This window comes from Notolepis coatsorum, assembly GCF_963971535.1.
Source record: "Notolepis coatsorum genome assembly, contig: SCAFFOLD_947, whole genome shotgun sequence".
NCBI lineage: Eukaryota > Metazoa > Chordata > Actinopteri > Aulopiformes > Paralepididae > Notolepis > Notolepis coatsorum.
This window is the reverse complement of record NW_028173095.1, coordinates 17068-30695: the sequence shown is the minus strand read 5'-3', so window position 1 is coordinate 30695 and position 13628 is coordinate 17068. Positions and strand designations below refer to the sequence as shown.

General features: G+C 47.4%; 1 pseudogene across 1 annotated transcript in view; it reads right to left on the bottom strand.

Moving 5' to 3' along the window:
• LOC311247893 (short transient receptor potential channel 7-like) overlaps positions 1 to 9749 on the bottom strand; it is a 36645-nt pseudogene extending 26896 nt beyond the window's left edge. The window contains exons 1-6 of the transcript in view: positions 9579 to 9749; positions 9356 to 9466; positions 8988 to 9065; positions 8712 to 8715; positions 8270 to 8352; positions 7833 to 8049 (exon numbers count right to left, since the gene is read on the bottom strand). The product of the transcript in view is annotated as a short transient receptor potential channel 7-like (transcript). The remainder of the gene's footprint in view (positions 1 to 7832; positions 8050 to 8269; positions 8353 to 8711; positions 8716 to 8987; positions 9066 to 9355; positions 9467 to 9578) is intronic.
• Between the last annotated feature and the right edge of the window lie 3879 nt (positions 9750 to 13628).

Here is a 13628-nt window from a genome sequence, read left to right as displayed (position 1 = left end):
GGGAAAGTGTTAAAATCCAATTTATTATTATTATTATTATTATTATTTATTTATCCCCCTCAAAAAATATAGCTAATATGAAAGACAACCCCCTTCCAAAAATAGGTACAAAATAAGGGGTCAAAACATTAAAATATCCTTCTTACCTGTAACTATATATTAACCAACCATTTGCCTTCCTGCATTATGTTCGATTATATTCGTCAGTGGGTACCTGAATTGATTGGTAGAAGAGGGATGACGTGTACATTATGTATGTTTAAATTGAGACACATTCTATTTTTTTTTTTTTACACACAAAATCAATTCTGCAGGCAAATCATCGCGACTTTGGCTGCACAAGAGAAAACCCTCCCAGCAGTGAAACTGTCAACAGGAGCTCTTCTGGTCGGGTTACGACTAGTGCCGTGACATTGAGGAGGTCAGAGAGGTAGAGGTGATGGAGGAGGAGGTCAGAGAGGTAGAGGTGATGGAGGAGGAGGTCAGAGAGGTAGAGGTGGAGGAGGAGGAGGTCAGAGAGGTGGAGGTGGAGGAGGAGGAGGAGGAGGTCAGATAGGTAGAGGTAGAGGTGGAGGAGGAGGAGGTCAGAGAGGTAGAGGTGATGGAGGAGGTCAGAGAGGTAGAGGTGATGGAGGAGGAGGTCAGAGAGGTAGAGGTGGAGGAGGAGGAGGTCAGAGAGGTAGAGGTGATGGAGGAGGAGGTCAGAGAGGTAGAGGTGATGGAGGAGGTCAGAGAGGTAGAGGTGATGGAGGAGGAGGTCAGAGAGGTAGAGGTGGAGGAGGAGGTCAGAGAGGTAGAGGTGATGGAGGAGGAGGTCAGAGAGGTGGAGGTGATGGAGGAGGAGGTCAGAGAGGTAGAGGTGGAGGAGGAGGTCAGAGAGGTAGAGGTGATGGAGGAGGAGGTCAGAGAGGTAGAGGTGATGGAGGAGGTCAGAGAGGTAGAGGTGATGGAGGAGGAGGTCAGAGAGGTAGAGGTGATGGAGGAGGAGGTCAGAGAGGTCGAGGTGGAGGAGGAGGTCAGAGAGGTAGAGGTGGAGGAGGAGGAGGTCAGAGAGGTAGAGGTGGTGGAGGAGGAGGTCAGAGAGGTAGAGGTGATGGAGGAGGAGGTCAGAGAGGTAGAGGTGATGGAGGAGGAGGTCAGAGAGGTAGAGGTGATGGAGGAGGAGGTCAGAGAGGTAGAGGTGATGGAGGAGGTCAGAGAGGTAGAGGTGATGGAGGAGGTCAGAGAGGTAGAGGTGATGGAGGAGGTCAGAGAGGTAGAGGTGATGGAGGAGGTCAGAGAGGTAGAGGTGATGGAGGAGGAGGTCAGAGAGGTAGAGGTGGAGGAGGAGGTCAGAGAGGTAGAGGTGGAGGAGGAGGTCAGAGAGGTAGAGGTGATGGAGGAGGTCAGAGAGGTAGAGGTGATGGAGGAGGAGGTCAGAGAGGTAGAGGTGGTGGAGGAGGAGGTCAGAGACGTAGAGGTGATGGAGGAGGAGGTCAGAGAGGTAGAGGTGATGGAGGAGGAGGTCAGAGAGGTAGAGGTGATGGAGGAGGAGGTCAGAGAGGTAGAGGTGGAGGAGGTGGAGGTCAGAGAGGTAGAGGTGGAGGAGGAGGAGGTCAGAGAGGTAGAGGTGGAGGAGGAGGAGGTCAGAGAGGTAGAGGTGGAGGAGGAGGAGGTCAGAGAGGTAGAGGTGGAGGAGGAGGTCAGAGAGGTAGAGGTGGAGGAGGAGGAGGTCAGAGAGGTAGAGGTGGAGGAGGTCAGAGAGGTAGAGGTGATGGAGGAGGAGGTCAGAGAGGTAGAGGTGATGGAGGAGGTCAGAGAGGTAGAGGTGGAGGAGGAGGAGGTCAGAGAGGTGGAGGTGGTGGAGGAGGAGGTCAGAGAGGTAGAGGTGGAGGAGGAGGAGGTCAGAGAGGTAGAGGTGGAGGAGGAGGAGGTCAGAGAGGTAGAGGTGGAGGAGGAGGTCAGAGAGGTAGAGGTGGAGGAGGAGGAGGTCAGAGAGGTAGAGGTGATGGAGGAGGAGGTCAGAGAGGTAGAGGAGATGGAGGAGGAGGTCAGAGAGGTAGAGGTGGAGGAGGAGGAGGTCAGAGAGGTAGAGGTGGTGGAGGAGGAGGTCAGAGAGGTAGAGGTGATGGAGGAGGAGGTCAGAGAGGTAGAGGTGATGGAGGAGGAGGTCAGAGAGGTAGAGGTGATGGAGGAGGAGGTCAGAGAGGTAGAGGTGGAGGAGGAGGAGGTCAGAGAGGTAGAGGTGATGGAGGAGGAGGTCAGAGAGGTAGAGGTGGAGGAGGAGGTGGTCAGAGAGGTAGAGGTGGAGGAGGAGGAGGTCAGAGAGGTAGAGGTGATGGAGGAGGAGGTCAGAGAGGTAGAGGTGATGGAGGAGGAGGTCAGAGAGGTAGAGGTGATGGAGGAGGAGGTCAGAGAGGTAGAGGTGGAGGAGGAGGAGGTCAGAGAGGTAGAGGTGGAGGAGGAGGTCAGAGAGGTAGAGGTGGAGGAGGAGGAGGTCAGAGAGGTAGAGGTGGAGGAGGAGGAGGTCAGAGAGGTAGAGGTGGAGGAGGAGGAGGTCAGAGAGGTGGAGGTGGAGGAGGAGGAGGTCAGAGAGGTAGAGGTGGAGGAGGAGGAGGTCAGAGAGGTAGAGGTGATGGAGGAGGAGGTCAGAGAGGTGGAGGTGATGGAGGAGGAGGTCAGAGAGGTAGAGGTGATGGAGGAGGAGGTCAGAGAGGTAGAGGTGATGGAGGAGGAGGTCAGAGAGGTAGAGGTGGAGGAGGAGGAGGTCAGAGAGGTAGAGGTGATGGAGGAGGAGGTCAGAGAGGTAGAGGTGATGGAGGAGGAGGTCAGAGAGGTAGAGGTGGAGGAGGAGGAGGTGGTCAGAGAGGTAGAGGTGGAGGAGGAGGTCAGAGAGGTAGAGGTGATGGAGGAGGTCAGAGAGGTAGAGGAGATGGAGGAGGTCAGAGAGGTAGAGGTGGAGGAGGAGGAGGTCAGAGAGGTAGAGGTGATGGAGATGGAGGAGGAGGTCAGAGAGGTAGAGGTGATGGAGGAGGAGGTCAGAGAGGTAGAGGTGGAGGAGGAGGAGGTCAGAGAGGTAGAGGTGGAGGAGGAGGTCAGAGAGGTAGAGGTGGAGGAGGAGGAGGTCAGAGAGGTAGAGGTGGAGGAGGTGGAGGAGGTCAGAGAGGTAGAGGTGATGGAGGAGGAGGTCAGAGAGGTAGAGGTGGAGGAGGAGGTCAGAGAGGTAGAGGTGATGGAGGAGGTCAGAGAGGTAGAGGTGATGGAGGAGGAGGTCAGAGAGGTAGAGGTGGTGGAGGAGGAGGTCAGAGAGGTAGAGGTGATGGAGGAGGAGGTCAGAGAGGTAGAGGTGGTGGAGGAGGAGGAGGTCAGAGAGGTAGAGGTGATGGAGGAGGAGGTCAGAGAGGTAGAGGTGATGGAGGAGGAGGTCAGAGAGGTAGAGGTGGTGGAGGAGGTGGTCAGAGAGGTAGAGGTGATGGAGGAGGAGGTCAGAGAGGTAGAGGTGGTGGAGGAGGAGGTCAGAGAGGTAGAGGTGGTGGAGGAGGAGGTCAGAGAGGTAGAGGTGGAGGACAGGGGTGACGTGGTCAGAGCGGTGGGTGAGGTGAGCATGCGGGCAGGCGAGTTTGGGAGCTCACATATTGGAGCTTACCGAGGATCACTGTTGATCTCTAATCTATCTAAACTGCACTCCAGGCTTAGGTGCAAATTGAAAGAAAATCCTGTGTCAAGAGTTGTGGCTCTCCGAGCTCTGAGAGGACGAAACAGCCGCTGCGTCTTCTTCAGCATGTATTTCACGGAGTCCTCCGCCCCGACGGGGTATAATTAAAGTTTAATTCTGTATAGGGTCGAGGATTCTATTAATATATTTCAGAGTAAACCATCAGCGGCGTCTCATCCTTTTGGAGAGACGAGCCCGGACTTCTCCCCCGACTTTCCACGTAGAGAAACACCACCTCGAATCTCTCGTGAAACACCCGCTATATCCTGCAACAGCTCAGCGGCGGGTTGATTAAAAAGATTGTCCTTCGTCAATTCAAGCCAGCTGTGCTTTCGATAACGCCTGAAGTAGCCAAACTGCTGTGGGGAATAAAAAAAAGCGGCTGATTTTCAGTGAGTTTTCCCACCAGAGACGCAGTGAGCATCGCATCTGGCTCCTGTGTGGAAGACAATGATGTAGCTCAGCACAGCTCTGTCTCTGTCTGCTCTGAAAGACCCTTGAGGTCAGGGCCGTTTCTAGCTTTTTGGGGGCCCTCTGCAAATATTGTTGTTTGGGGGCCCCTATTTTGTGAAACTTATTTAATGCCTTCTGTGGAATTTGTATTTCTTATTTGTTACATATCTGTTTTAATAACAAGATAGATAGAAACTGTATTGCCATTTCAACACTGTTGATTGGGATTTGTCTTGGTGCCACGTACAGTACAGACAATGTTAAAAACATACAATATAAAAACACAAGAATACAATATAAAAACATAAGAGTACAATATAAAAACACAAGAATACAATATAAAAACACAAGAGTACAATCCCCACAATAAAGAGTTTTACACAAACAATTAAAAAGAAAAAAATGCTACAGTACCTAAAATAAATTGCTCAGTGTTCCAGTTTTAAAGTGCATATTGCCTTAAAGTGCATGTTGGCTGGTGCTAGCCCTTGTTGTGCAAAGTGCCTGTACATTTGTACTCGAGTTCAGGTGACGGACAGCCTCGGGATATGTACTGTTTTTAAAACGGGATGTCCTGCACCTGAGTGGTATACAATGGGACAGGCCTTTGTTTGATATAGCTATAAACCTGCATTCCTTCAAATATATCATTAATCAATTAAACGTATATTGAAATACACTATAGCCTATACACCAACACTGAAATGACAGTGGATAAATAAATAAATAAATAAGAACTAAAGCTAATCGGTGGAAATAGACTGCATTAATATTCCATAACAAGTCTTGTGTGCGCCAGTATGGCCTACGTGTCTAATGAATGACCAGTATAAGCTTTATATATTCTAGTTACTTGTTTCATTAGGATTGAGCAGATACTATATATATGCTCTGCCCTACGTACAGTATGAGTACAGACTGTACCTATACTGTACGTAGGGCAGAGCATATATATAGTATCTACTAAATCCTAATGAAACAAGTCATTAATGGAATAATAAGCCTATACTGCATTCATTCATTACGCTGTAGGCGATATATATATAAATAATATATATATTATGTAAACAAGACAAATGTCTTTCTCTGGTCTGCATCCCCTTAACAATTGTGTGTATTGAGCCGTACTGTATTGTACCCATTCTGCAATCTGTTAAATAAAGTTTTCATTCATTCATTCATATACAGTACTTTGCGCGCGCGCGCGCGTGTGCGCGCGTGCTGCCGCAGGTGTACCACGAGCTGTACTATATATGATGCCAATACATTAATCTAATCTAATTTTGATGGGTCGCAAGACTCGCAAAGCGCTTCCGCCATTCCATTTTCACGCGGCTGCGTCATTAGTTGCCTTATAAGGAGCTCTGTAGGCGTTGTTTTGTATGCAAATGACATGAACGGGGACGCGCTTTCGCGTTTGAGACATATGCCGTTCCCCAACGCAGATATCAGATCACATCACAGGTGCGAACGTTTGAGCCACTTAAGACATATTACCCGCGTGTTGAGGACTCAGAGTGAACTTGTCATTGATTATGTCTCAGTCGGTTGGGTGTTTGTTTAAAGCCAATGTTTAAAGTGAGCAATGACCTGTGTTGGCTGTGGTGGTTCTACCCTCCCATCACATTTAGACTACAAACACGTCACTTTGTTTCAAAAGCAATTTTTTGGGGCGATTCATGTTGAGATCAGAAACAAGCTCACACACACACACACACACACACACACACACACACACACACACACACACACACACACACACACACACACACACACACACACACACACACACACACACACACACACACACACACACACACACACACACACACACACACACACACACACACACACACACACACACACACACATTTAGAATATTTTATTTATGTCCACATAAAAACAAGGTTTAAAGGACACAAATATTAACAGTGCGCTTGTACATTGTGGGATTATTCGGATACAATCGTGCCACAGTGGCAATCAAAGTTACAGACTCACACGGATGACCTGACAATCTACACACAGCTCATGGGTACAGATAGCAGCGTCTTCTCCAAATTGCCCGGCTGCCAATAATTGCTGACACTGAGCAATATTTAGCTAATTGTTTGGCTCTTCTCTTCTCACACACACACACACACACACACACACACACACACACACACACACACACACACACACACACACACACACACACACACACACACACACACACACACACACACACACACACACACACACACACACACACACACACACACACACACACACACACACACACACACACACACACACACACACACACACACACACACACACACACACACAGAATACACATGCACTCACACACATATAAAACATGCACACATAAAACACACAGGCATACTAAACACACACACATAAAACACACACATAGGTCTACACACACACACATATATATAACACATATATATATAAAACACACATGCACACACCACACACACAGTCTATCTTAGTCCAATGGGTCCTAACACTGGCCAGGAGCAGACTCCTGAAACGCCACTCTTGCTATACATGTTTTATATAACATGTACTTGAGCCATATTCTTGTTTGTTTGTCTCTTGTCATGTCTGTGTTAATGCCTTTTTAGTCTATATCCTGTTTTTATTATTTTCACTGTCATCACTGTTGTTATTATTGCTAACGTTGTTATTGTTAGTGTTAATATTGTTAATGTTATTGTTGCGGCAGTAGACTGTCATAGACAAGCCGTGCCGAGGGGCTGAGTAGAGGAGTACAAACAATTGACGCACCTAGTGAAATAATTCCGTTCCACGTCCAGAAAGTACTGTTCAAGCTTTTATTCATTCGCTTCATGAAGCAACACAATACACTTAATTACATAAACTAATATTCTGATACTGATGCGTTCTAATGATACTATAGAGTTAATGTTCACGCTCACGTTCCTATAACTATCATGCGTGTGGCTTGCGCTATTGCGTGCTTTCAATATTGCGTTCTTGCGGTCAAAAGAAATGATGCGCTCCTACTCTCACCCCCTCTCTCCGTGAACTGTCAACAACGTGAAAAGGTGAATGAAACTCCACAAGAACACGCCCATTACCGCCGCATCCCTGTGAACACGCCCACCACCTAAAGTGACAGTACAACTAATAATACAACATAAATATAATACTGAATGAGAATACTGAGACCTCCATTACGGCGCCTACAGTTATTGTATTGTGATTAGGGATGTTCGATATTGGCTTTTTTACCGATATCCGATATACCGATATTGTCCAACTCTTAATTTCCGATAGATATATGCAGGGTTCCCCCCCCCCCCCCCCCCCAAAACACAACATTATGCATACTTTTCACAATAAATAAAATAAGAATTTGTTCTTACTCGCTTGCCTGGTTAAATAAAGGTTAAATAAATGTAAAAAAACCGATACCGATAATTTACGATATTACATTTTAATACCAATATCGGCTGATAATATCGGACATCCCTAATTTGTTGTCTAGATTCTGTTTTTATTATTTTCACTGTCATTACTGTTGTTATTATTGCTATTGTTGTTATTGTTGTTAATGTTATTGTATTGTGATGTCTTGTTCTGTGTGTGAAAGAAAAAGAAAAGAAAAACATTTATACACATATATATTTTTTTTAAAAGCTCACCCACTCACCCAGCACCCACTTCATGATGAGCATCTCGGTCCAGGAGAACTGCGTGGTCTTGACGCGGAACACCTGCCGGGGGTGGTCCGTGATGGTCTCGTTGGGCAGGTTCTTTACGCCCTCGAAGCGGTCCGAGGCGTTGATGACCAGGAGGCCCAGGAAGATGGTGAAGGAGACGGCGTGGGCCGTGAACTTCATGAAGGGGCTGCGGAGGATCTGACCCAGCTGAGGGGGGACAGAGGAGAGAACCAGAGGGTCAGGGTCTGAGGGGGACAGAGGAGAACCAGAGAGTCAGGGTCTGAGGGGGACAGAGGAGAACCAGAGAGTCAGGGTCTGAGGGGGACAGAGGAGAACCAGAGAGTCAGGGTCTGAGGGGGACAGAGGAGAACCAGAGAGTCAGGGTCTGAGGGGGACAGAGGAGAGAACCAGAGGGTCAGGGTCTGACCCAGCTGAGGGGGACAGAGGAGAACCAGAGAGTCAGGGTCTGACCCAGCTGAGGGGGACAGAGGAGAACCAGAGGGTCAGGGTCTGAGGGGGACAGAGGAGAACCAGAGAGTCAGGGTCTGAGGGGGACAGAGGAGAACCAGAGGGTCAGGGTCTGAGGGGGACAGAGGAGAGAACCAGAGGGTCAGGGTCTGAGGGGGACAGAGGAGAGAACCAGAGGGTCAGGGTCTGAGGGGGACAGAGGAGAACCAGAGAGTCAGGGTCTGAGGGGGACAGAGGAGAACCAGAGGGTCAGGGTCTGAGGGGGACAGAGGAGAACCAGAGAGTCAGGGTCTGAGGGGGACAGAGGAGAACCAGAGGGTCAGGGTCTGAGGGGGACAGAGGAGAACCAGAGAGTCAGGGTCTGAGGGGGACAGAGGAGAACCAGAGAGTCAGGGTCTGACCCAGCTGAGGGGGACAGAGGAGAGAACCAGAGAGTCAGGGTCTGAGGGGGACAGAGGAGAACCAGAGAGTCAGGGTCTGAGGGGGACAGAGGAGAGAACCAGAGAGTCAGGGTCTGAGGGGGACAGAGGAGAGAACCAGAGGGTCAGGGTCTGAGGGGGACAGAGGAGAGAACCAGAGGGTCAGGGTCTGACCCAGCTGAGGGGGGACAGAGGAGAGAACCAGAGGGTCAGGGTCTGAGGGGGACAGAGGAGAGAACCAGAGAGTCAGGGTCTGACCCAGCTGAGGGGGACAGAGGAGAGAACCAGAGGGTCAGGGTCTGAGGGGGACAGAGGAGAGAACCAGAGAGTCAGGGTCTGAGGGGGACAGAGGAGAACCAGAGAGTCAGGGTCTGAGGGGGACAGAGGAGAACCAGAGGGTCAGGGTCTGAGGGGGACAGAGGAGAACCAGAGAGTCAGGGTCTGAGGGGGGACAGAGGAGAGAACCAGAGGGTCAGGGTCTGAGGGGGACAGAGGAGAACCAGAGAGTCAGGGTCTGAGGGGGACAGAGGAGAACCAGAGGGTCAGGGTCTGAGGGGGACAGAGGAGAGAACCAGAGAGTCAGGGTCTGAGGGGGACAGAGGAGAACCAGAGAGTCAGGGTCTGACCCAGCTGAGGGGGACAGAGGAGAACCAGAGAGTCAGGGTCTGAGGGGGACAGAGGAGAACCAGAGAGTCAGGGTCTGAGGGGGACAGAGGAGAGAACCAGAGAGTCAGGGTCTGAGGGGGACAGAGGAGAACCAGAGAGTCAGGGTCTGAGGGGGACAGAGGAGAACCAGAGAGTCAGGGTCTGAGGGGGACAGAGGAGAGAACCAGAGGGTCAGGGTCTGACCCAGCTGAGGGGGACAGAGGAGAGAACCAGAGGGTCAGGGTCTGAGGGGGACAGAGGAGAGAACCAGAGGGTCAGGGTCTGACCCAGCTGAGGGGGGACAGAGGAGAGAACCAGAGGGTCAGGGTCTGAGGGGGACAGAGGAGAGAACCAGAGGGTCAGGGTCTGACCCAGCTGAGGGGGACAGAGGAGAGAACCAGAGGGTCAGGGTCTGAGGGGGACAGAGGAGAGAACCAGAGAGTCAGGGTCTGAGGGGGACAGAGGAGAACCAGAGAGTCAGGGTCTGAGGGGGACAGAGGAGAACCAGAGGGTCAGGGTCTGAGGGGGACAGAGGAGAACCAGAGGGTCAGGGTCTGAGGGGGACAGAGGAGAACCAGAGAGTCAGGGTCTGAGGGGGACAGAGGAGAGAACCAGAGAGTCAGGGTCTGACCCAGCTGAGGGGGACAGAGGAGAACCAGAGAGTCAGGGTCTGACCCAGCTGAGGGGGACAGAGGAGAGAACCAGAGTAACTTCAGTCGCTAGAATCAGGGGTGTAAAGTACTTGAGTAATTGTACTTTGTTACAAGTACTGTTTTTTGGGGATTTGTACTTTACTCAAGTATTTGTATAGGTTTGTATACTTGTACTTTTACTCAATTACATTTCAGAGAAAAAAAAACATACTTTTTACTCCTTGCATTTAAAATGCAGACCTACGCGGCCGGGTAGCGCAGCGGACTAAGCGTCTGTCTACCACCACAGAGCCAGTGGGATCGAATCCGGCTGTGGTGCCTCCGGCTTGGCCGACCGCCCACACTGACACAATTGGCAGTGTCAGCGGGTGGGAAACCCGGCGAGGGTGGGCCCTGGTCGTTGTAAACAGCGACTCCTACAGTTCGGTCGGGGCGCCTGCACAGCAAGGGAAGCATCTGGGAGAGGTAGTGTGACCTTCCACACGTTACACTCTCCCAGTGAGAGTCCGCGCTGCCAGGTGAAAAGAAGCGGTGGGCTGGCTACACATGTGTCGGAGGAAGCATGTGATAGTCTCCGCCCTCCCGGACCGACGGTAGGGGGTAGAGTGCGCAACGACCAGGTAGGGGATTGGGAATTGGCATAACGACTAACATTGGGATGGGAGAAAAACGGAAAAAGAAGGGGAAAAAGATCATTAAAAAATATATATAAAATGCAGACCTACAAAGTACAAATCTCGCAGGTCCAACCATTTTAATTAGTATATTTGTTTCTCTGGCCGAACTAATGTTAACGTTATTAATCCTGCGGCCGCACTTTTTTTTTTTTAAACAGCCAATCAAATCCCCATCAATGGAAAATGAACCCGCCCATAGCCATGCTGATGGTATACATAACACAAACACACTATGATAGACGATATGATCGCACTATGATCGATGGTATCCATAACACACTATGATAGATGGTATACATAACACACTATGATAGATGGTATACATAACACACTATGATCGATGGTATACATAACACACTATGATCGATGGTATACATAACACACTATTATATATGCTATCCATAACACACTATGATAGATGGTATACATAACACACTATTATATATGCTATACATAACACAATATGATAGATGGTATACATAACACACTATTATATATGCTATACATAACACAATATGATAGATGGTATACATAACACACTATGATAGATGGTATACATAACACACTATGATAGATGGTATACTACATAACACACTATGATAGATGGTATACATAACACACTATGATAGATGGTATACTACATAACACACTATGATAGATGGTATACATAACACACTATGATCGATGGTATACTACATAACACACTATGATCGATGGTATACTACATAACACACTATGATAGATGGTATACTACATAACACACTATGATAGATGGTATACTACATAACACACTATGATCGATGGTATACATAACACACTATGATCGATGGTATACATAACACACTATGATAGATGGTATACATAACACAATATGATAGATGGTATACATAACACACTATGATAGATGGTATACATAACACAATATGATAGATGGTATACATAACACACTATGATAGATGGTATACATAACACACTATGATCGATGGTATACTACATAACACACTATGATAGATGGTATACTACATAACACACTATGATAGATGGTATACTACATAACACACTATGATAGATGGTATACTACATAACACACTATGATAGATGGTATACATAACACACTATGATAGATGGTATACTGCATAACACACTATGATAGATGGTATACATAACACACTATGATAGATGGTATACATAACACACTATGATCGATGGTATACTACATAACACACTATGATAGATGGTATACTACATAACACACTATGATAGATGGTATACATAACACACTATGATAGATGGTATACTACATAACACACTATGATAGATGGTATACTACATAACACACTATGATAGATGGTATACATAACACACTGATAGATGGTATACTACATAACACACTATGATAGATGGTATACATAACACACTATGATCGATGGTATACTACATAACACACTATGATCGATGGTATACTACATAACACACTATGATAGATGGTATACATAACACACTATGATAGATGGTATACTACATAACACACTATGATCGATGGTATACTACATAACACACTATGATAGATGGTATACTACATAACACACTATGATCGATGGTATACTACATAACACACTATGATAGATGGTATACTACATAACACACTATGATAGATGGTATACTACATAACACACTATGATCGATGGTATACTACATAACACACTATGATAGATGGTATACTACATAACACACTATGATCGATGGTATACTACATAACACACTATGATAGATGGTATACTACATAACACACTATGATAGATGGTATACATAACACACTATGATCGATGGTATACTACATAACACACTATGATAGATGGTATACTACATAACACACTATGATAGATGGTATACATACTACAGTAACACAATATTCCATCTACATCAGTAAATTTTAGCGTCACAGCAGCAGTTCTCAAACTGGGGTCAAGGCGCCCCATGGGTCCGGCAGCAGGTTCCAGGGTGTCACCAGCAAAAGGAGGAATATATTAATGTCACCATCATCTCATCCACTAGAGGTTAACGTGATTTTTCTGAGCCGTGACCAGAGACTTGAGCCAACAGCCATCGTTATATCTCTCTCTCCCTCTATCTCTCTCCCTCTCTCACTCCATTCTAGCCAAGCCATTACTCACAACCCACCATGTATTTCTTTCCAGCTGTGACCAGGTTTAAAACCTCTTCCTGTAACTGAAGGGGATATGTCTCTGATGTATTCCAGTGGTGCTACGGTAATGCTAGCTATTAAGACGTCTTTCTTTCCGGTCTCTTTGGTCAAATGTACCAGGGGTAGCTATAGAACATTATTTTGATTTGTCTTTTCGCATATCCCTCCTAGTTACACACACACACACACACACACACACACACACACACACACACACACACACACACACACACACACACACACACACACACACACACACACACACACACACACACACACACACACACACACACACACAGTCCTCATATCCCTCCTAGTTACACACACAGTCGTCATATCCCTCTTAGTTACACATACACACAGTCCTCATATCCCTCCTAGTTACACGTACACACAGTCCTCATATCCCTCCTAGTTACACACACAGTCCTCATATCCCTCCTAGTTACACATACACACAGTCCTCATATCCCTCCTAGTTACACATACACACAGTCCTCATATCCCTCCTAGTTACACATACACACAGTCCTCATATCCCTCCTAGTTACACACACACACAGCAGTGGCGTCGCGTGGGTAAAATAACAGGGGAAGCAAAAAAAAAATTATTAAAAAAAAAATTATTAAATATTTTTATTAACATTATTTTATTTTTTTTTTAAGTCAAGCAGTCACCATGTACACTACAGTATGGCTCGGCGGCCAGTCAAACTTT